The sequence below is a fragment of the Bombina bombina genome, chromosome 5 (genome assembly GCF_027579735.1).
Source record: "Bombina bombina isolate aBomBom1 chromosome 5, aBomBom1.pri, whole genome shotgun sequence".
NCBI lineage: Eukaryota > Metazoa > Chordata > Amphibia > Anura > Bombinatoridae > Bombina > Bombina bombina.
Window position 1 is genome coordinate 690,906,302 of NC_069503.1, and position 24,773 is coordinate 690,931,074.

General features: G+C 37.4%; 1 protein-coding gene across 2 annotated transcripts in view; it reads right to left on the minus strand.

Annotated features, from left to right (window-relative positions):
- Positions 1-24,773, minus strand: part of SLC22A23 (solute carrier family 22 member 23) — a 356,688-nt gene that overhangs the window by 134,116 nt on the left and 197,799 nt on the right. The gene's annotated exons all lie outside the window — the stretch shown is intronic.

Below are 24,773 nucleotides of genomic sequence, written 5' to 3' on the forward strand. Positions count from 1 at the left end.
ACCTATTGTTCATAAGTCCCCTATACATATACAGAGGCAAAACGAATTACAGTAGGAAGATAGAGCCGAATATGCCTTTGTTTTTAGGTCTAGGAGAACACTAGGTGGGTAACCCACTGAGGTAGGACATGTAGGCTTAATGGTGCAAGAGGATCACGTTAATGATCCAGATGCACCATAGGACCCAACCAAAAGAATGTAGGTCTACTCTCAACAGGGCCTGGCACACAGCTCCTTCCCGGTCCGCACCAACTTCCAATTCTCATGTACCCCAAGTATGTATCTCCAACCTAGATAAGCATCTTAAGATGTCCAGAAATTATCTTTAAGTGGCGAATCAAAGTTCATCACCTCAGTGAGAATAAGAAACCAAAAACAATACATTGGCTAAAGAAAATGTTACGGTAGTCAATGATTATGTGATGGCAAAGTTCTCCACTGTACTTAAACTTTCAAGGCAGCCTGTCCGTTTTTGAGCTTAGTCGCTAGCTTTTTAATATTTTACTATTAATAGGCAAAAGAAATCGCAATTTTTAAACTTTTCATGGTACCATTCCTTGCTCCTCCCATCTCTGACTTCCTGTGTCGATGTCTCATTATAGTAGAGAGCGGTCCCACCCGCTCCCTACTTCACAACGCTTGGCTCTCTCCCGGCAGATCAGATTTGCACATGCGCAAAATCGATTGAAACCACAATCCTTTTCAAATGGAAAGAAAAATAAAATTGTGCACGGCTGTCTAACGGACATATTTTCAATTGGGCAACAATAAAACGTGATCAGGAAGTAAAAAACAAAACAAAAAAAGGGTTGATTATATGACGCGTTGATATTTTCTTTATAAAAGGTAATAACTTTGTTAAAATATCAGTATTTAAAAAAGGATAATTAAAAGTTATATTTTTTTTAAACAACAATTGTAATAGTTTATCTACAATACCCGGACTTTACCATCACTTTAAGTTCTAAACACAAAACACATTTGACATCTTACAGTCATTTCTGTTTTGATGTGAGTGATTCCAGCGTAATATTACCTGCTAATTAAAGGGATGTTAAATAGTATGAGACTGTACTTTAACTCTAAAAATTGTTGGCTTTCTAAATTCCACTGAGTTTCTATAAAGTACAGGTATACCCCGCTCATACAGCGGGTTAGGGACCGGAGCCCCGCTGTAAAGTGAAAACCGCCTTAAAGTGAAACAAGGCAGTTTTAGCTTTCTTTCCACTTGCCAGTGTGTTTAAAAACTTGAAAACATGTTTGAACTAGCATATATTAGGGGTGCAATAGGGCTAAGTTTAGTTTAACACTAGCACAGCACAGTAATCAATAAATACTGTACTTGTAAAATAGTGATAATTACTGTAGTAAAATTTGCCAAACTATAGCACTGAGACACAGATTGCACTGTAAAGCTGTAAACAGAGTGAACTGAGCATAACAAAATGGTGCCAGTCACTTTTCTGGCAAACTCACAATGATTACAGCACTATTTCATAATCCTTGGAGGTTGAACTTCAGCTCCACAAAGCGCTGTATTAGCGAAGCGCTGTAAAGTGAAGCGCTGTAAAGTGAGGTATACCTGTAATGGGCACTGCCAGGTTTTAACTTGTTTTTCCCCTTATCTATCTCTCCTGCTGAGTACAATTAGGGCCAGATAAAAAAGGCAATAAAAAGTGTGCAAAAGCTGTGTGAAGCACAGGGTTGTTAAAGTAATTATCCACAGGGTTTCCATACAGCCTTGTTTGCTCAGTTTCTTTTATTTCCTGCTATATATCTATCAGGTGTGAAAAATGATGTAATGCAAAAATGCTTTCAAAAATACAGATGTTAATAGTTTATTTTTATCACTGAACAAAATGCAAAGTGAGTAAACAGAAGAAAAATCTAAATCAAATCATTATTTGGCGTGGCCACCCTCTGACTTCAAAATAGCATAAATTCTTCTAGGTACACTTGCACACAGGTTTTTTTAAAGGAACTTTACAGGTAGATTGTTCCAAGCATGTTGGAGAACAGTTCTTTCTGTGGATTTAGGCAGTTTCAGTTGCTTCTGTCTCTTCATGTCATCCCAGATAGACTTAAAGCGACATGAAACCCACAACTTTCTAATTTACTTTAATTTACTATTTTTTTTAATTCTCTTGGTATCAGTTGTTGAAGGAGCAGCAATGCACTAATGGTTTCTAACTGAACATGGGTGAGAAAATCACAATCAATCAATCAATATATATATATATGCGGCCACCAATAAACAGCTAGAACCTAGGTTATCTGCTGCTCATGAACTTGCCTAGATTAACTTTTCAGCAAAGGATAACAAGAGATGGAAGCAAATGAAATAATAGAAGTAAATTGGAAAAGTTGTTTAAAATGTTATTCTCTATCTGAATCATGAAAATTTGGGTTTCATGTCCCTTTAACGATGTTAAGATCAGGGCTCTGTAGGGGCCATGCCATCATTTCCAGGGCTTCTTGTTCTTTTTTTAAGCTGAAGATAGTTCTTAATGACTTCGGCTGTATATTTTGGGTTGTTGTCCTGCTCTCAGCATTATGTGCAGAAATGCAGCCCTAAACTTGCAAGTAACCTCCACCATGCTTCACGGTTACCTGCAGTCACTCATTCTTGTATCGCTCTCCAGCCCGTTAGCGAACAAACTGCCAAATATTTATCATTTTTACTCATCAGTCCAGAGCAGCTGCTGCCATTTTTCTGCACCACAATTCCTGTAACGTTGCTTGGCCTCGTTTCCACATCAGAGGTATTGGTTTGGCTGCAAGTCTTCCATGAAGACCACTTCAACCAGACCTCTCCGGACAGTAGATGGGTGCACCAGGGCCCCACTGGTTTATGCCAATTCTGAACTAATGGCACAGCTGGACATCTTCTGGATTACAAAGGGAAGTAAGCAGGATGTGTTTTTCCTTGGCTGACCACTGTGACAACAGTCTTCAACATTGCCCGTTTCTCTGTGCTTCTTCTGAAAGTACATCTGGAAACCCATCTGCCTTGGAAATTTCTGCCTGGGAGAGACTTTATTGATGCAGTATAACTACCTTGTGTCTTGTTACTGTGCTCATTATTGCCATTGTGTATGACATTTGACATTAAACTGTCTTCAGCAACCGCACCTGGTTAGCAGAGTTTGACTGTTCTTTACCCAGTTTTATTCCTCCTACACAGCTGTTTCTGTTAATGATTGTGTTTCAACCTACATATTATTTTGATGATCATTAGCACCTGTTTGGTATAATTGCTTAATCATGCACCTGACTATATGCCTACAAAATCCCAGACTTTGTGCAAGTGTACCTAGAAGAATTGATGGTGTTTTGAATGCAAAGGGTGGTTACACCAAATACTGATTTAATTTAGTTTTTTCTTCTTCTGTTCCCTCACTTTGCATTTTGTTAATTGATAAAAAATAAACTATTATTTCCATTTTTGAAAGCATTCTTGCTTTTCAGTATTTTTCACACAGTAGTGTATTTACTGTTTTATATATGTAATATAATTTGGAGGACCTTTTATATGGTAAGGCTAAGGTACATAAAAGTGCAAAAGGAAAACATATTAGATCATTTTATTTTTACACTATTGCTTGCACATAAACATAAGGTTATTCACTAAGAACAAAGCAGCATAGCACTTCTGGGACCAAGTTTACCACATCTGTTTAGCAAATAACATGAGGCATATGAGTGTAGCCACCAATCATGCGTTAGCAAACAGTGGTGCAGTGATGCTCCTTAGCGTACCTATTTATGCTTTTCAGCAAAGGATATCAAGAGAACAAAGTCATTTGATTTCTTTGTAACTTTAAATTGTAGACTAAAGTTAATTCAAATAGGACAAGCATTCTGCAGCTTTATTATTATACCTAAAACTTATTTTTCTTTGTTAATTAACATTAAAGCAGTCATGTGGTTTTTTTTAGATGGTGAACAGTTTTTTTTTATTATTTTAACTATACTAAAATTTAATGGAAAAAAACCCTATCCTTGCAGTGGCACTGAATGGTGTTATTGGTGCAAGGAAGAAACATGTGGCTTTACAAATAAATTAATCCATTTCCAGTAATGTTCCTCAAGCTTCTGCATGCTCTATCTGAATGATGAAAGAAACAATTTGGGTTTCATGTCCCTTTAAATGAGGTTACAAACATTCTGAGAACTTGAGGTCTATGCCTGTGGCTAGCATGCAAATGAAAAGTTATGTTATTAGCAATCGTTTTTTTACATCAGAAACTGTATTGTAAATATGCTTTTAATTGCATTTTGCTGTGTTTTTCAAATACCACTAATTTATCCCTTAAATGATTCAGAAACAAGAACTGAGATTTTTCTCTTGGGAGACTTATTGATGCACTGGGATAAAACAGTGCAGAGCTCAATTAGTATACAGTTTGGAAAATGAAGAGTATACTTAAGACAGTTCTGCTCTGAACATAAGCAATGAGTATGCATTAAAAAAAGGTTTATTTAGAAGACTAGAATTTATTGATAATCCAAGCACACAGAGTTAAAGGGACATTGTACACTAGATTTTTCTTTGCATAAATGTTTCATAGATGATACATATATATAGCCCATCTGGTAGTGTTTTTGTAACAATGTATAGTTTTGCTTATTTTTTTTTTAGAACATTGTGCTGATTTTCAGCACACTTTTCTTTTACAGATTACTGCTAGCTCTTATTTTTGTTTTCTTTATTTTCATATGCAGGGGGGGGGGTCTTCTCTTGTTTTCCTAGCCCCTTTCAGTGGGTGTCCCAGACTAACCTCATCAACAGTGCTAAACTGGGAGCTTCTAAGTAAGATTTTGAATGTTTTTATACTGGATTTTTAGATCAGTGTCTGTGCATATTATTCTTTATAGTAGTGTCTATTACATGAAGTTATATGAAATTTGGTGTATACTGTCCCTTTAAATAAAGCTATGCTTCATAAAGAAAATCAGTTAAAAGCAAAGCTTTACAATATACATATGCATATAAAATAAATAACAGAACATTAGAGACCAAAAGCAAGGAATGTCTCATTTTAATATGAATAGGAACATACTGTACAGTGCAAATATGCTGATGCAAAAGGAAGGAGATGTTCTGTACTTTATCATATCTCACTGCTGGGGATTCTACAAAACATACGCGGAACGGTCCTTCTCAGCTAAATCAAATTCTAAAGCATAACTAGGAAAGTCTAGCTTTACAGTGATGTTGTGATCATCTCTAATAAATATTAAACACTTTAAACACTTTGAGATTGAAGTATAAAATATTTAACAACATGCAGTAAAGACAACTTTGCAATAAATTTTTTTGTTATTTAGTTTTTCACTTTTTTCTTGTAATTTAATTCTGAAAATGGGCTTTGAATGAATGAAGTGCAGCCTCCAGACCTAACACTGATATATTCAGCACATTCATGGGTTGCGCACTCTGGTGAATAATGTGTAATGGTCCCTAGTTGGCCTCAGCAGAGGAGGGGACTAGGGTTACAACACAGTGTCACCTATTGCTTTATGAACACTTAAAAAAACTTTACACTTCTCTTTTCAATATTTAAACAATTAATATTATTAATATATTATTATCGCCTATTTGTAGAGCGCCAACAGATTCCGCAGCACTAAATACCTCAGGCTAACATTTGTGTGAAACCATCATTCTATCTAGCAGTTATTTAGTATTTAATATTCTTTAATAATATCACCTTCTACTTATTTCCAATAGTCTGCCTCACCATCATCATTTACAAACCCTAATTTACAACTTGAATTTAATCTTTTCAACATCTTACAAATGTTTTTCGCCCCCGATATCTTTCCTAAACATCACTTACCATGCTGACTTGGCCTCTGACTCTGCTTATCTGCTTCCCTCACACTTTGTTTCCCATTTTCCTCCTTTAGATTGCAAGCTTGAGAGCCTTTCAACTTGTAGAGCACTTAAAGGGACATGAAACACAAATTTTATCTTCCATGATTCAGATAGAGCATGACATTTTAAATAACTTTCCAATGTATTTCTATTATCTATTTTGCTTTGTTCTTTTGTACCCTTTGTTGAAATGTATACCTAGGTAGGCTCAGAAGCTGCTGATTGGTGGCTGCACATATTCAGCTAGCTCCCAGTAGTGCACTGTTGCTCCTTCAACAAAGGATACAAAGAGAATGAAGCAAATTAGATAACAGCAGTAAATTGGAAATTTGTTTAAAATGTTTTATATGAATCACGAAAGAAACTTTTTGGGTTTCATATCCCTTTAAGATGAACGTGCATTCACAGCTGATTTTAGCTCAGAGGCAGGTTATGCTTCTCCCCATGTTTTAGCTAAGTAAAAGTTCCTCTGCATTATGTAGTATAAAATGTTGGCATTTAACAAATACTACTAAAGATAATTATTTATAGATCGCCCTCTCAATAGAAAAGGTACAAGAATAAACACTTAAAAGGACATTGAACACTAGATATTTTTTTATTTATTTATATATTTATATAGCTCATCTGGGAGTGTTTTTGTAACAATGTATAGTTTGGCTTATTTTTTAATAACATTGTGCTGATTTTTAGACCAAGCCCCAAAGTATTAAATGTAGATCCACGTCTACAGTTGTGTGCTGCTATTGTTTGTTTAATCTGTCTTTTCATATGCAGGGAAGGGGGAAGTGTCTGATCTTCCATTTTTCCCAACCCATTTCACTGGGTGTCATAGCCTAACCTCATCAACAGTGCTAAACTAGGAGTTTCTAAGTAAGGTTTTATATTGTATATTTAGATCATTACCTGTGCATATTCTTCTTTATAGCAGTGTCTATTACTTGCAGTTATATGAAAATTGTTGTATACTGCCCCTTTAAAGGTCACTGCCAGATGACAAAGTGTAATACAATACACCTTAGCTTTTGTTCCGTTGAGGGAAAATTCCTGCTAATGAGCGTTTTCTTGTGTTAGATCTTACACAAAACTGTCACTAAGTGATTTCAGTCAAACGTAGAACAAACGACACACACAGGCAAAGCTTTTGTTCTATCCGGTCAAGACTGTCGGGACTTAGCCAAAAAGCTCACTCTAGGTTCTACTCACATACAATGGTACAGGGCTATTTGCTGGAGTTTATTAAACAATATCTGTTTAATAACATTGCTAACATATTTGCACGTAATATTATATGAAATACATTGTTTTTATTAGTATTGTTAGTTCCCATTTATCCTTGGCATGACACAGAGCCATGTGTCCGTCCAATAGGTGCCATCAAGTAAAAACTTTAAAAGGGCAAAAATAAAAATGCTGTTTTATTAGAGCATTTGCACTATTGTTTAATATAATTATGTGTTTAACCCATGTAAAGCGCTTTTATATATAGCTCCAGAGCACCAATACACTACCAGGATCACACACATCTGGTGAGCCAAGAAAACTCTGTGCAGTCACCAAACACCACAGTGATCCTAGTAGTAAACTGTTGCTCCTGAGCCTACCTATGTTTGCTTTTCAACAAAGGATAATATGTGAATGAAGTCAATTTGAGAACAGAAGTCAACTGAAAAGTCTCATAAAATACATGCTCTATCAGTTTATCTGAACCATGAAAATGTAAATTTTGATTTTCATGTTCCTTAGCACAGGGTTCTTCAAACTTTTTTCCCCACGACCCAGTGCCATAATGCCACATACCTTCGCAACCCTATTTTTATGATTGGTCTGAAAATTTCTGAAGTAACATACAAGATAGCTGCAATTTTTGGCAAAATGACTAAAATGTTTGTGTATTTTATTCCTGATTGTAGTCAAACAGTGTTGTAAAAGGTAATAACACAAACACATATAACAAACACACGCTCACATACAACAAACGCACTCAACACACACACCACACACTCTCATACAAAAAAATAAATAAATCACCCACTCTCATAACACACACACACCACCCACTCTTATAACACACACACACACACCACATCACCCACTCTTATAACACACACACACCACATCACCCACTCTTATAACACACACACACACACACCACCCACTCTTATAACACACACACACACACCACCCACTCATATAACACACACACACACACACACACACCACCCACTCATAAGACACACACACCACCCACTCTTATAACACACACACACACACACCACATCACCCACTCTTATAACACATACACACACACCACCAACTCTTATAACACACCACATCACCCACTCTTATAACACACACACACACTTATACCACACACATTACCCACTCTCATATAACACACACACACACCCCACCACCCACTCTTATAACACACACACCCCATCACCTACTCTTATAACACACACACACATCACCTACTCTTATAACACACACACACACATCACCCACTCTTATAACACACACACACCACACACACACCACATCACCCACTCTTATAACACACACACACTCATACCACACACATCACACACATTACCCACTCTCATATAACACACACACACACACACACACACATCACCCACTCTCATACAACACATACACATCACCACACACTCTCATACAAAAAAAACAAAACACATCACCCACTCTCATACAACACACACACATACCACATGCTCTCATACAGCACATACACATCACCACACACTCATACAAAAAAAACATCACCCACTCTCATACAACACACACACACACACACACACATCACCCACTCTCATATAACACACACACACTCATACCACACACATACACATCACACACACATCACTCACTCTCATATAACACACAAACACTCATACAAAACACACACACCACACACTCATACAAAAAAAACATCACCCACTCTCATACAACACACACACATCACAGATCACCCACTCTCATACAACACACACACTCATACAACACACACACACTCATACAACACACACACACTCATACAACACACACACACTCATACAACACACACTCTCATACAACACACACTCTCATACAACACACACTCTCATACAACACACACTCTCATACAACACACACTCTCATACAACACACACTCTCATACAACACACACTCTCATACAACACACACACACTCTCATACAACACACACACACTCTCATACAACACACACACACTCTCATACAACACACACACACTCTCATACAACACACACACACTCTCATACAACACACACACACTCTCATACAACACACATTTTTTTAGAATCACTACCTTTGAAAAACAATTTCTCACATATTTTGAGAAACATAGAAACATAGATATTGACGGCAGATAAGAGCCATAGGCCCAGCAAGTCTGCCCGACCTTACCTAACAGTATAAACTTATCTAGTTCGTAGGATAGCCCTATGCTTGTCCCATGCATTTTTAAAGTCCCCCACAGTGTTTGTTGCTACTACCTCTTGAGGAAGTTTATTCCATAAATCAATCACTCTTTCTGTAAAGAAATGCTTCCTCAAATTACTCCTGAATCTACTACCCTTTAGCTTGAGCTCATGACCCCTTGTTCTTGAATTTTCCATTTTATGTAAAATACCCACAGCCTCAGTTTTACTAAACCCTTTAATGTACTTGAAAGTTGCTATCATATCACCTCTTTCCCTTCTCTCCTCTAGGCTATACATATTTAGGTCATTGAGCCTATCCTGGTAAGTTTTATTTTTTAGACCATGTACCATTTTGGTAGCCCTCCTTTGCACAGATTCAAGTTTGTTAATATCCTTCTGAAGATATGGTCTCCAGAACTGCACACAATACTCAAGATGAGGCCTAACTAATGATCTATAAAGTGGCATAAGAACCTTACTATTTCTGCTGCAAATACCTCTACCAATACATCCAAGCATTCTGCTAGCCTTACACAATTGATGTTTTGTGCTCATCTTTAAAAGTGAATTAAATGGACATGAAACCCAAACATTTTTTTTCATGATTCAGATAGATGATACATTTTTAAACAAGGTTCCAATATTTCTTCTGTTATCAATTGTTTAATTTTGGTATCTTTTATTGAAGAAGCAGCAATGCACTACTGAGAGCTAGTTGAACACATTTGTAAGCCAATGAAAATGGGCATACAAATTAGCCACCAATCAGAAGCTAGCTTCAATCTTCCGAGACTATCTAGATATGCTTTTCAACAAAGGATACAAAAAATAATCAAATTAGATAATAGCAGTAACATGGAAAGTTGGTTAAAATCATATGCTCTATCTGAATCATGAAAGGAAAAAATGTGGGGTTCATGTCCCTTTAATGTTTCAAAGTTTTTCATGCTTTTCCAGTTTGCCACAAAATAAATAACTAAATACAAAAATAATTTTTAAAAAGTTGCAATCATACCCAAATTTACTTTAATATTTACAGGGTATTTGGACTCTAACCTTGATAAAGTTTTCTATAAATAAAACGTAGTGTGGAGGTTGCAAAACCATGTTATGTTGTTTCTATTCCTATTGTGCTGTTCCTGTTGCATGTTTAGTTAGCTGAAAAAAAACTGATGGAAAGCATCAAACCAAATATTTGCAGATGACCCACTCTTCAAAGCAGAGAACATGAACAAGTACTGAACAAGAGAAGCCAAGATACACTTTTGAACCCTATTCCAAAACACATCTGTTTGTCAAAGATGTTTTAAACCTTTCAAATTCAGTACTATAGACCTGTTGAAAACACTTTTTTTTCTGAAGCAGATTTTACTGGAAAGCACAGAATTATAAACAACATAGTTAAATGCAGACCTGTATTACAAGAGTACTGTATAGTGTTTACAATGTTTGTGGGTTTGTTTGTTTTCACTGAAAGTGTTATGAATAAATTATTTTGACCTTCTATGAACATGTTTACCTAGCAATTTCTAAGCATATTTCAGCTTTTGCATGTTCAAATCCCAACCATTGGTATCAAGAATGGCGTCCATGGGGAGCGTGACCAAGCCGCAGCCATGATAGGATGCATAATTGTACAGCTTCCATCTTAGCTTGATGAAATTGTGGCTTTTTCTTCCTATATCTAAAGCTTTTTGCACAATAATCATCCCTACTACACAAAGGGTCAACACTGATTCTGGACATACTAGCATCACTGAGATCAATTAAAGCAGAAGAGCTAACCTAGTACATTCAAACTGGAGTGCTGCGGCTCACCTCACAATACCATCTTTCCCCCCCCCTCTCTCGGCTCAAGGGCTACCCGGGAGGGCGGTATCTACCTATTGACACTTCTACAGGGTGTAGTTGTATCTGGATTCTACTTACCCATGGAGGAAGACTTCGCTCGACAGATATGGGCGCTTCTGGACAATTTAGAACATCTAATGTGCAGTAACTTTGAAGACCTCTCAGATATCTTAAGAACGACTAGAGACAAGGGACATAAGGACGTGGCCAATATGGCTGATAATATGAGGTATGATCCATCACATGAAAGGCAAGCGGTGGTGATAGTACCCCTTCCAAGTCGGATCTTGAAACTAAGACAAGAGAGCCACCGAAGCAGCTGGGAATCATTTCTCATTCTAGAGAGCTCATATTCCCTTCGACCCTGCTTAGTTCTTCCACATCCGCTAGGTCTAATATTGCACAACCGGAGTTCTCTGCAGCTGTGGCCCGGGTTGGTGCAGCTGGCCACCGAGTGCACAGTGAGACTTCGGTCAGAGAATGAAGACCCATCGAGCGAGCTCCTGGCACAAGGTGGGAGCGAAGAGACATCCAGTGCCGCACAAACACAGTGGACGCCATGATATCCACAAATTATATACCCTACTAAGACTCCCTCTGTCCTACAACCAATGGCTCCTACCGGACAAACTGCCTGCTGGCAGTGTTTCTGGCTCCCTACCATGCCGCCTTCCCAGATTGGCCCATCTTCCGAAGAGAGGTTGTGGATGAAGGGACTACCATCTATGGCAATTAACTACGGAGCACCTCATTATTTGCCTTTTGAGAACTTATTCTGCTAGTTTCAATATTGCCCTTTCTCATTCTTGTATTGCACCAGAAGTTGGATTTTATGCTCCTCTACCATTCCAAAGCTTAAATGTTTGCTTGTTAATATATTTATTTATTCCCTATTAAGTTCGCCATGAGGTTCCTATGATTCTCTAGGTTCTTGTTCAAGATATGGGGTGGAGATCCTACCCGGGTCTTCAGACCTTAGACATGCTCAGCTTTCGCATATGTCCTGCTCATCAGAAACTACTTGCCCTGTCCACCTAACGACACAATGTTGGTCTCAGATAGGGTAAGTGAGACACACACTGATCACTGGTCCACTTGTTACATCTCAAGACCATTGACACTGAAACATGAACCCCCTACTTTTCTTTCTTGGTCGTTCCAAATGTTTTAATGGTTATACATATGACTCTTATTATGCTTTTACCTACTTCATTAAGTAAGCTTAAATCCTCCTATGGGTACACGGATAACTATTGGTAGGCATCCAATAATTACCTATTCAGGCATACTTAGACTAAGCATGTACAATTTATCCATTTCTACTACTAATTGGCTTTTACTCCCTCTGTTTAACCACCTATATTATATCAGTTCAGAGGGAATCTTACAGATTGCTAGTGCTAACTGTTATTAGGCCTATATATCAAGGGATGGTCTGATCAATCTTGTGAAACTCATATATCCTGCCCCACAATACCTAGGTACCCTAAGATATTTGCCCTGAGATAAATATACTTAATGACTCCTCCTTCCAGTCTGCCAATACAAGGTTCATCATTTGTGACTTACTGGGCAAGTGTATTACATTTTATTAAACTATATTCTTCCAAATATAAAAAACAGTAGGTATTTTTGGTATCCCTATTATCAGCCAGGCATTATGTTTAATCCGCTCTCCCTGTATGACACTTTTATGACTCTGACAGATTGTGCATGATATAATGAAAAAATAGAGTAGTAAGTACAATTGACACAACCCTGAGGGGGAGAAGTAATACCCTATCCCTCAGGTGGTGCTGGATGCAAATATGAAATCAGTTAATCAAGAAAAGAAAGTAGCATCCCCAAAGCACTCAAAAAGAAAAGAGCATTATTTACCAAGTTTGTAAGGTCCAAGCTCAAAACTAGAGGGAAAGAAAAGTTAAAACTTAACTTTTAATGTTAATGACAGAAGAAAAAAAAAAAAAAATAACATTTAAAAACATCATTAAATGAACTTAAAAATAAACACAGGCATGTGCGGTCAAATGGAAAATATCCTAATAGACACTTAACAACCAACAAACATCAGTCAAGTACAAAATGGGTGAACTGTGTTACACGAAACACAAAGAGCCCCAATTATGGTCTATATTTGACTCATAAGCCTCCCAAGGGAGCATAATGGGGTGGCGATCTGCTATGCTCACGTGTAACTTCAGTGCAATTACTTAAAAAGACTGGGTGTTCCTGTACAAGTCTGAGTAAATTTTTTTTTAAAAAAACATATTACCAAATGTAGTTCAAAGATACCTTTGATCAGGACAAGACCATGACAGAAACGCCTGACGTACGTTTCGCATTTCTGCTTTGTCAAAGGCAAAATAGTTATGTCTATTCCATGTTTAAATAGGCTGTATCAGCCAATCATAGCCTGCCGCCATAGTACCCACCAATCAAGTAACAGTTCCAGTTTAATCCACTCAGTTTCCTGTTGCTATACCCTAATTGGAGTATTAGTGCTAGCAGCTGATTGCCTGTCATTCATCATTTTATACTACAGAATCACTCCTGCCAAACGTCATCTGCAAGCCAAGTTTACACATCAAACTACAAGCGAACACCAATCCTATTGACCCATCAGATCACAAGTCCACATGCGCTTGCAAAGAACACATTTGATATCAGCATATTTAAAGAACGGTTGTTTATAAAGGATTGCTTGTCTAATTAATGAGCCTACGTGATTGCTTTTACTTGCTGGCTTCTATACAAAACTCGTCTGCATTTACTATCTTTAGACGTTAATCTCACACCAAAAGGCCACGCCCACTACAGGCTCCAATAATTCAGCTCTGTAATAGGTTGGAGGCAAGTCATTAATCAGCCAATCTCTTCAACAAGACTCTTGACGTATTAACCCAAAAAGGCAGGCATTTACTCTCCGACAACCAATGGCTCCACAGTCATATACCATATGGCTATTTTGGTATTAATGAACGTTTTTTTTACATAGATTCACATCCTCACATTATCAGCATCTCCACCCACACCGAGCCAATGCAACGTGGATGACTCAATCTTATACAATGTTGCAATAAGCACAGCTCAAAAATGATTTATGCATATAATGGCAAGATTTATTGCCCCATCTGTAAGCATATGTTATTCATGTCAGTCAGCTTAGCTAGGTGGTTTAGTTGTGCATGATGTACATCTAAATTGGAGGTTAAGTGCAAAATATGCAGAATAATCAAAATTTTCAGAATATAATTGGAGAGGGTCATCTATTGTCTGGAAGCAACCACACTTCAAACATGTAAACAGTCAATTAAGAAGTCTAATGCAACATTAAAACATTCTGCAAGAATCATTGTACCATTGCAATCATTCAAAATTTTAATAGTTATTTGTCCCATTGCCTGCATTGGGAGCATAAATATTCACTAGTCTGGCTGAGAGATTAAAAGAGAAACTAACCACTTACCAAAATCTGCCCTGTAAATCTGTACCTTCAGATATACATTTAAATAGGAGATTTCTATGAGGTGAATTGGTTATTTGTGTCCCCAAGAAGCTCAACAAAACATTTGGCCTTTTTATTGGCACTTTAGTCCAGGGTGTAGGTCATGGATAAGGTGGGTTGTGTCCCTGGCCAGGGTCATCAATTGTTGAGGATTTTGCAGAAATCCTCCTCCTCCAGTGATCTGTAGATTGTCTGCTGCCCATTTCTGGGGGCAGCAGGCAATCTACAGATCACCGGAGATCTTGGAGGATTACTGAAAAAGTCTCAACAGGCTGTATGATGCCATAACTTCCTCCTTTTCTTGAGGGTAGACGGGTTACAGGTATAGATCTGAAAATACAAAAAATGTTGGACCCTCAAAGATTATTTTGTGTTTTATGTGGGCTGTTGCAAGCAGCTGTTCTTTGTCAATGTATGGCTAAAATTTGACAGCAATGTCACATGTAAGGGATGCATCTCTAGGTCTTGGGTGTATACTCTATGTGCTCTTTTAAGATAGGTCTGTTGAAGTCTGCTGGTCAAGGAGATATGAAAACAGTCTATGGCCTAGATTTGGAGTTCGGCGGTAGCCGTCAAAACCAGCGTTAGAGGCTCCTAACGCTGGTTTTGGCCGCCCGCTGGTATTTGGAGTCAGTGATTAAAGGGTCTAACGCTCACTTTTCAGCCGCGACTTTTCCATACCGCAGATCCCCCTACGCCATTTGCGTAGCCTATCTTTTCAATGGGATCTTTCTAACGCTGGTATTTAGAGTCGTTTCTGAAGTGAGCGTTAGAGCTCTAACGACAAAATTCCAGCCGCCTGAAAATAGCAGGAGTTAAGAGCTTTCTGGCTAACGCCGGTTTATAAAGCTCTTAACTACTGTACCCTAAAGTACACTAACACCCATAAACTACCTATGTACCCCTAAACCGAGGTCCCCCCACACCGCCGCCACTCTATTTAAATTTTTAACCCCTAATCTGCCGACCGCCACCTACGTTATACTTATGTACCCCTAATCTGCTGCCCCTAACCCCGCCGACCCCTATATTATATTTCTTAACCCCTAACTTGCCCCCCACAACGTCGCCGCAAGCTACTTAAAATAATTAACCCCTAATCTTCCGACCGCAAATCGCCGCCACCTACGTTATCCCTATGTACCCCTAATCTGCTACCCCTAACATCGCCGACCCCTATATTATATTTATTAACCCCTAATCTGCCCCCCTCAACGTCGCCGACACCTGCCTACACTTATTAACCCCTAATCTGCCGAGCGGACCTGAGCGCTACTATAATAAAGTTATGAACCCCTAACCCGCCTCACTAACCCTATCATAAATAGTATTAACCCCTAATCTGCCCTCCCTAACATCGCCGACACCTAACTTCAATTATTAACCCCTAATCTGCCGACCGGAGCTCACCGCTATTCTAATAAATGTATTAACCCCTAAAGCTAAGTCTAACCCTAACACTAACACCCCCCTAAGTTAAATATAATTTTTATCTAACGAAATAAATTAACTCTTATTAAATAAATGATTCCTATTTAAAGCTAAATACTTACCTGTAAAATACATCCTAATATAGCTACAATATAAATTATAATTATATTATAGCTATTTTAGGATTAATATTTATTTTACAGGTAACTTTGTAATTATTTTAACCAGGTACAATAGCTATTAAATAGTTAAGAACTATTTAATAGTTACCTAGTTAAAATAATAACAAAATTACCTGTAAAATAAGTCCTAACCTAAGATATAATTAAACCTAACACTACCCTATCAATAAAATAATTAAATAAACTACCTACAATTACCTACAATTAACCTAACACTACACTATCAATAAATTAATTAAATACAATTCCTACAAATAAATACAATTAAATAAACTAGCTAAAGTACAAAAAATAAAAAAGATCTAAGTTACAGAAAATAAAAAAATATTTACAAACATAATAAAAATATTACAACAATTTTAAACTAATTACACCTACTCTAAGCCCCCTAATAAAATAACAAAGCCCCCCAAAATAAAAAATTCCCTACCCTATTCTAAATTAAAAAAGTTACAAGCTCTTTTACCTTACCAGCCCTGAACAGGGCCCTTTGCGGGGCATGCCCCAAGAATTTCAGCTCTTTTGCCTGTAAAAGAATAAATACAATACCCCCCCCCCCCAACATTACAACCCACCACCCACATACCCCTAATCTAACCCAAACCCCCTTAAATAAACCTAACACTAAGCCCCTGAAGATCTTCCTACCTTGTCTTCCCCATACCAGGTTCACCGATCCGTCCTGAAGAGCTCCTCCGATGTCCTGATCCAAGCCCAAGCGGGGGCTGAAGAGGTCCATGGTCCGGTCAAAGTCTTCATCCAAGCGGGGCAGAAGAGGATCTTCCATCCGATTGAAGTCATCATCCAGGCGGCATCTTCGATCTTCTTCCATCCGGAGCGAAGCGGCAGGATCATGAAGACATCCAGCGCGGAACATCCATCCGGACCGACGACTGAACGACGAATGACTGTTCCTTTAAGGGACGTCATCCAAGATGGCGTCCCTCGAATTCCGATTGGCTGATAGGATTCTATCAGCCAATCGGAATTAAGGTAGGAATTTTCTGATTGGCTGATGGAATCAGCCAATCAGAATCAAGTTCAATCCGATTGGCTGATCCAATCAGCCAATCAGATTGAGCTCGCATTCTATTGGCTGTTCCGATCAGCCAATAGAATGTGAGCTCAATCTGATTGGCTGATTGGATCGGCCAATCGGATTGAACTAGATTCTGATTGGCTGATTCCATCAGCCAATCAGAAAATTCCTACCTTAATTCCGATTGGCTGATAGAATCCTATCAGCCAATCGGAATTCGAGGGACGCCATCTTGGATGACGTCCCTTAAAGGAACAGTCATTCGTCGTTCAGTCGTCGGTCCGGATGGATGTTCCGCGCTGGATGTCTTCAGGATCCTGCCGCTTCGCTCCGGATGGAAGAAGATCGAAGATGCCGCCTGGATGATGACTTCAATCGGATGGAAGATCCTCTTCTGCCCCGCTTGGATGAAGACTTTGACCGGACCATGGACCTCTTCAGCCCCCGCTTGGGCTTGGATCAGGACATCGGAGGAGCTCTTCAGGACGGATCGGTGAACCTGGTATGGTGAAGACAAGGTAGGAAGATCTTCAGGGGCTTAGTGTTAGGTTTATTTAAGGGGGTTTGGGTTAGATTAGGGGTATGTGGGTGGTGGGTTGTAATGTTGGGGGGGGGGGGGTATTGTATTTATTCTTTTACAGGCAAAAGAGCTGAAATTCTTGGGGCATGCCCCGCAAAGGGCCCTGTTCAGGGCTGGTAAGGTAAAAGAGCTTGTAACTTTTTTAATTTAGAATAGGGGAGGGAATTTTTTATTTTGGGGGGCTTTGTTATTTTATTAGGGGGCTTAGAGTAGGTGTAATTAGTTTAAAATTGTTGTAATATTTTTATTATGTTTGTAAATATTTTTTTATTTTCTGTAACTTAGATCTTTTTTATTTTTTGTACTTTAGCTAGTTTATTTAATTGTATTTATTTGTAGGAATTGTATTTAATTAATTTATTGATAGTGTAGTGTTAGGTTAATTGTAGGTAATTGTAGGTAGTTTATTTAATTATTTTATTGATAGGGTAGTGTTAGGTTTAATTATATCTTAGGTTAGGACTTATTTTACAGGTAATTTTGTTATTATTTTAACTAGGTAACTATTAAATAGTTCTTAACTATTTAATAGCTATTGTACCTGGTTAAAATAATTACAAAGTTACCTGTAAAATAAATATTAATCCTATAATAGCTATAATATAATTATAATTTATATTGTAGCTATATTAGGATGTATTTTACAGGTAAGTATTTAGCTTTAAATAGGAATCATTTATTTAATAAGAGTTAATTTATTTCGTTAGATAAAAATTATATTTAACTTAGGGGGGTGTTAGTGTTAGGGTTAGACTTAGCTTTAGGGGTTAATACATTTATTAGAATAGCGGTGAGCTCCGGTCGGCAGATTAGGGGTTAATAATTGAAGTTAGGTGTCGGCGATGTTAGGGAGGGCAGATTAGGGGTTAATACTATTTATGATAGGGTTAGTGAGGCGGATTAGGGGTTAATAACTTTATTATAGTAGCGCTCAGGTCCGCTCGGCAGATTAGGAGTTAATAAGTGTAGGCAGGTGTCGGCGACGTTGAGGGGGGCAGATTAGGGGTTAATAAATATAATATAGGGGTCGGCGATGTTAGGGCAGCAGATTAGGGGTACATAGGGATAACGTAGGTTGCGGCGGTTTACGGAGCGGCAGATTAGGGGTTTAAAAAAATATGCAGGGGTCAGCGATAGCGGGGGCGGCAGATTAGGGGTTAATAAGTGTAAGGTTAGGGGTGTTTAGACTCGGGGTACATGTTAGAGTGTTAGGTGCAGACGTAGGAAGTGTTTCCCCATAGGAAACAATGGGGCTGCGTTAGGAGCTGAACGCTGCTTTTTTGCAGGTGTTAGGTTTTTTTTCAGCTCAAACAGCCCCATTGTTTCCTATGGGGGAATCGTGCACGAGCACGTTTTTGAGGCCGGCCGCGTCCGTAAGCAACTCTGGTATCGAGAGTTGCATTTGCGGTAAAAATGCTCTACGCTCCTTTTTTGGAGCCTAACGCAGCATTTGATTAAACTCTCGATACCAGAGTTAAATTTATGGTGCGGCCAGAAAAAAGCCTGCGGAGCGTTAGCAGCCCTTTTACCGCCGAACTCCAAATCTAGGCCTATGTAAGTACACTGGGGTATCTTTCGGAACAATTGTTTCAGTGACTCTCTGGATCCTGAGATTCTGTTGGAGAGAGAGTAACTATTTCACAGGATACATGGTAATATCATTTATCTTTTACATTGGAGAGAATTTGTGATACCACCTCCTAATGTTCAACAAACAAACCTAAATCTGTCATTTTTGTTTTGTATCTGAGAGACTGTCCTTGAGGTTCTGGATGACATAATTTAGGAATGAGTTTAAATCTTCCATAGAATGTAGAATGCACAAATCTTCCTTAGTAAGTGCAGTAGAATCAGTGGCATGCAGGTAATTTATCTCAATAGAAAAGGCATAGAAATGTGGGGGGGGCCTTCACCCTTTTCCTGCAAAGAGGCTTCCAGGGTTTTAAAACAATAATATACTTTAGGGGGGGAACTGTCCTGTAGACTTGGAGACTTTTAGATGATTTCTTGTTTTTTTGCAAGGCTGTTTGTTTTCTTATTCTTGCACATGCTCAGTTCACATGTTAATAAACCACATACTTGCTTTGTTTAATAAAAATTAAAACACAAAGTGCAAACCACATTTTAAAAGTGGAACCGAATGAAATACAAACATCTAAATATTAATTAATAAAGTGGGTAAACATGCACATTATAAAATGACACAAAATTATATGAAATTATTAAATGCATAGTTAAATGAATTAAAGGGATATGAACCCAAAAAATGTACTTTGTGATTCAGACTGAGAATACAATTTAGAAAAATGTTTTCCATAATATTCTGTGTTGAAGAGATACCTAGGTAGACATCTGGAGCACTATGTGGCAGGAAATATTGCTGCCATCTAGTACATTCTTGCAAAACTGTAGCCATACAGTGTTCTAGAAATGGGCCGGCTCCCGAGTTTACATCCCTGCTTTTTTAACAAAAGATACCAAGAGAACAAATAAAATTTGATAATAGAAGTAAATTAGAAAGTTGTTTAAAATCACATGCTCTATCTAATTCACGAAAGAAAAAAAATTGGGTTTCATAACCTTTTAACCTACATTACATAATAAGTAGGCATCAACAACACTGAATTTGTCTTAAAGGGACATGAAACGTTTTCTTTCATGATTCAGACAACTAATACAATTTTAAACATCTTTCTAATGTATTTATTTTTAATCCAGTTTTATTGGAAATAGTATGTGGTGCAAAACAACAATAAACATACAAACGCAGAAACAATGTACTGTATATACAATGTATATACAATAAAGAACATTACAATAACAAGATTAGTCATCGAGAAGTAATTGGTAGAAAAAAATTAAATAATGGAAAATAGAAAAAAAATTGTCTCCACTCTGGTTAGTTATATTTGAACTCTGGGTTGTCTGTGTATTATGCGCACAGATATTTTGGTGATTTTATTTTACAATTTTTACTGTGATTATTGGGTAATTAGGGGAATACTCAAAACAAATATCATGTTCTTGTTTGGTCATTGCTTATGTATTATTTTTATCTCATATGCTTCATTTTATTGGTATCCTTTTTTGAAGGAGAAGCAATGCACTACTGGGGGCTAGCTGAAAACAGGATAGCCAATGAGAAGAGGCATATATGTGCACCTACCAATAAGCAGCTATCTCCCAGTAGTGCATTGCTGCTCATAAGCCTACCTAGGTAGGTTTGTCAACAAAAGATACAATGAGAACAAAGCAAATTAGATAACAGAAGTGAGATGGAAAGCTGTTTAAAATTCCTACTCTTTCTGAACCATGAAAAAAAAAAGCTGGGGTCTCATATCTCTTTAATTTCACTTTAGCTGTGTATGTTTTGCTTCTGTGAAAATCCATATGAAAATCTACATCCTGCAATGTCCTGGTTTCTTCTTTGTTTTGTATGTGTTTGACTTATATAATGGCATAATAAGCTGCTATACAATATTCTGGTAGCTTTTCTGACTGATCGCAATAAGGGATTTTGTATCAAGTTCCTATTACAAGATACATTAATACTCTCACATACTAACATTACAATGTGCTGGAATCAATTTATGTGCATATATATCATAATTAAAATGTACAATTTTATGTGTGCCTTTAATTTATTCTTTTACAATTTCCTGGCAAAGTGGTAAATAAAAAAAATAATTTTCTAGAAAATTTAGTCACAATTTCAACACTGTGTGATTTGTGCACGTATGTTCCACAATATGTTGGTATTTATTTTATATATAAAAATTTAATTTGCATGTAAAGGAGTCTCAATCACATGTTCTCTCCTACAAACCAGCTTTATTTTTATAATGAATGCTCTAAAAAAAAAAAAAAAAAAAGAACGTACTTAATATTTTATATTTTGTGATGGGAATTTTTAACGGATTATAGTGTGCTACATATGCTGAGGACTTATTTGATCACAAGTACCTAGTGCTATCAGACTACAAAGTTGACTTAAAGTGATCGTATGTTAGGTTATAGTGCATCTTCGTTATATCTGATTAATTAAAATCCATCTAAAATATCACTAATTTTTAATCTAGATAAAAAATTAAAATACCCCGTTGCTCCACCAGCCACTTTAAAAGTACATTTTATGTGAACTAAAGGTTTGAATATTCCACCACTCACTATGTAGCATAATTCTTCTTTAGAAGTACTTTATATATTCTTCTCAAATTGATACTTGCAGATAAATTGCTATTTTGGACAATTTTCATAAAAGCAGGAAAGTAGTCTATTTTTGGTTAGTAACTTCTTTTCTATTATCATTCATCTATTCTTTTTTGCCATAGAAATGTTTTGATTACTAAAGTGCTGAGCAAAGAGCGTGTAAAAAGGAAAAAGAAGCACTGGATAGATTTGGTTTCCATTTACAAAAACAGGTTTTAAAAAGAGACAAAGGGTATTTATGCTGATAAAATTGTTATTTAAATTTTTTTTAGCTTTAGGTAGATATGACTAAAACCCAGAATACAAATAACAGTTACTGCTTCTATATCTGATGTTATGGGTTTCGTATCAGAATTATAGCTCAAAAGCCAAATTATTTTGTTTGTCCAACAAACAGGGGGTATTAATAAGGCTGTCAATGCACCAGATTAATCAGCCATTTTACCAAAACACAAACTACATTTAGCTATCATTAATACAACTGCAGGGCGATTCTCAAAATGCTTTTAGTAAAAAGCAATATTACTACAAAAGTAACCGCTTATTTCATTATAATTAGGAATGTTGCTTAAGTTGGAGACAAATATAATGCAGATATTGTCAAACTCTTGTGTGCAACAACGGGCTGCAACTCCCAATCTGGCACCAAGGTAAACTTCTCTCTAACCCCAACAATAAACCAAAACCCCAATGCAGAAATTTGAGAATTGCAAGATGTAAATTAAGTGGATTTAGGGCTAGATTCATGATGCCGAGCTATGTGGAGCAGGTTCGCATAAACAAGCCAGTTACCACATATTTAAGAAGCAGAAACGTTTTCATGTCCGTCACTTTAGAGGTGGCGAGATCAATCACCCCAAAGCTTGCTTTTTAGGGGTGACTGACATACCCTGCTCTAGCGCAATTGGTTGCACCAGAGCAAGGGGCAGCATTGCACAAGAAACCTCTTGTGCAATGTTAAATTTCACTGTGCAATGCAGCATCGCAAGTGGCAATTGCAAGTGGACAGTTTCACTACTTACGAACCTGTCCGCCTGCAATGATGATACATTTTGCCCTCAGTGTGTGTTTTAATCACAAGCAAACTTTTGTAAGAGCTGGTTTGATAATAGGTCACTTGGGTCTAGGATGGAGCAACAGTCTGCTTCTCTATGCAACCATTATAAAAACATAATTTATGTAAGAACTTACCTGATAAATTCATTTCTTTCATATTAACAAGAGTCCATGAGCTAGTGACGTATGGGATATACATTCCTACCAGGAGGGGCAAAGTTTCCCAAACCTTAAAATGCCTATAAATACACCCCTCACCACACCCACAAATCAGTTTAACGAATAGCCAAGAAGTGGGGTGATAAGAAAAAAAGTGCGAAGCATATAAAATAAGGAATTGGAATAATTGTGCTTTATACAAAAAATCATAACCACCACAAAAAAGGGTGGGCCTCATGGACTCTTGTTAATATGAAAGAAATGAATTTATCAGGTAAGTTCTTACATAAATTATGTTTTCTTTCATGTAATTAACAAGAGTCCATGAGCTAGTGACGTATGGGATAATGACTACCCAAGATGTGGATCTTTCCACACAAGAGTCACTAGAGAGGGAGGGATAAAATAAAGACAGCCAATTCCTGCTGAAAATAATCCACACCCAAAATAAAGTTTAACAAAAAACATAAGCAGAAGATTCAAACAGAAACCGCTGCCTGAAGAACTTTTCTACCAAAAACTGCTTCAGAAGAAGAAAATACATCAAAATGGTAGAATTTAGTAAAAGTATGCAAAGAGGACCAAGTTGCTGCTTTGCAGATCTGGTCAACCGAAGCTTCATTCCTAAACGCCCAGGAAGTAGAAACTGACCTAGTAGAATGAGCTGTAATTCTTTGAGGCGGAACTTTACCCGACTCAACATAGGCAAGATGAATTAAAGATTTCAACCAAGATGCCAAAGAAATAGCAGAAGCTTTCTGGCCTTTCCTAGAACCGGAAAAGATAACAAATAGACTAGAAGTCTTACGGAAAGATTTCGTAGCTTCAACATAATATTTCAAAGCTCTAACAACATCCAAAGAATGCAATGATTTCTCCTTAGAATTCTTAGGATTAGGACATAATGAAGGAACCACAATTTCTCTACTAATGTTGTTGGAATTCACAACTTTAGGTAAAAATTCAAAAGAAGTTCGCAACACCGCCTTATCCTGATGAAAAATCAGAAAAGGAGACTCGCACGAAAGAGCAGATAATTCAGAAACTCTTCTAGCAGAAGAGATGGCCAAAAGGAACAAAACTTTCCAAGAAAGTAATTTAATGTCCAATGAATGCATAGGTTCAAACGGAGGAGCTTGAAGAGCTCCCAAAACCAAATTCAAACTCCATGGAGGAGAAATTGACTTAATGACAGGTTTTATACGAACCAAAGCTTGTACAAAACAATGAATATCAGGAAGAATAGCAATCTTTCTGTGAAAAAGAACAGAAAGAGCGGAGATTTGTCCTTTCAAAGAACTCGCGGACAAACCCTTATCTAAGCCATCCTGAAGAAACTGTAAAATTCTCGGTATTCTAAAAGAATGCCAAGAAAAATGATGAGAAAGACACCAAGAAATATAAGTCTTCCAGAC